The sequence below is a fragment of the Lupinus angustifolius genome, unplaced genomic scaffold (assembly GCF_001865875.1).
Source record: "Lupinus angustifolius cultivar Tanjil unplaced genomic scaffold, LupAngTanjil_v1.0 Scaffold_332, whole genome shotgun sequence".
NCBI classification, from domain to species: Eukaryota; Viridiplantae; Streptophyta; class Magnoliopsida; order Fabales; family Fabaceae; genus Lupinus; species Lupinus angustifolius.
In genome coordinates, this window is record NW_017727750.1 from 186,564 (window position 1) to 187,393 (window position 830).

Genomic DNA, 830 nt, shown 5'->3' on the forward strand with positions numbered 1-830 from the left:
TGTAGTGGAATATGGATGATAATGTGAGATTTCTAGATGGTTTGAGAGGGTTAGGCTGAGGTTTATCTAGCTTAGTGCACTTGGGTCAGTTGAATTACAATTTCAGAGACTCAAAAGCAAGAAGAGGTGGAGAAAAATGCCGAAAAAAGTGTGAAACTGAGGTGCTGTCTGCACATAAACTGCTGGTTTTAATCGATTAACGGGCATGGTTAATCGATTAAAATCATGTAACAATTGATTTTCCAGAAAATGGTGCCCAGGTAATCGATTAACACTAAGTGTTTAATCGATTAAACACGGAAAAAAATGGTTTTTAGCTAGCAGAACGGTTTCAACTCTTTAGGAGTTATGCATGCATTTTAACGGATTAATCGAAACATTTGTAATCACGAACAGAAGTTATCATGATATATAATTTTGCATTTCAACAGATATCATTTAAAACAAGAGACAAATAAACATATAGAGGCAAGACATAAGACAAACATCTAAACAGTTTTAATCAAGATATTGTGAAAGTGTGCATGTCAAGAGGAACACTTTGGAAAGCTCTCTTTATATGTCATAGTTTTGTTGAGGACAACTTGTGCTTATAAGAGCAGGCTTGGTGAAAATATCTGCTAACTGTCTAGACGTTTCAACAAATTCAAAAACGCATTCACCTTTTTGTACATGGTGACGTAAGAAATGATGTATAATTTCTATATGCTTGGTTCTAGAATGCAAAACGGGATTCTTGGATAGGTACATTTAATGGGGATCTTTTCCAGTTTAAGACCAAAGTCCTTAAGTTGCTGCTTCATCCAAAGGATTTGAGCGCAACACACACC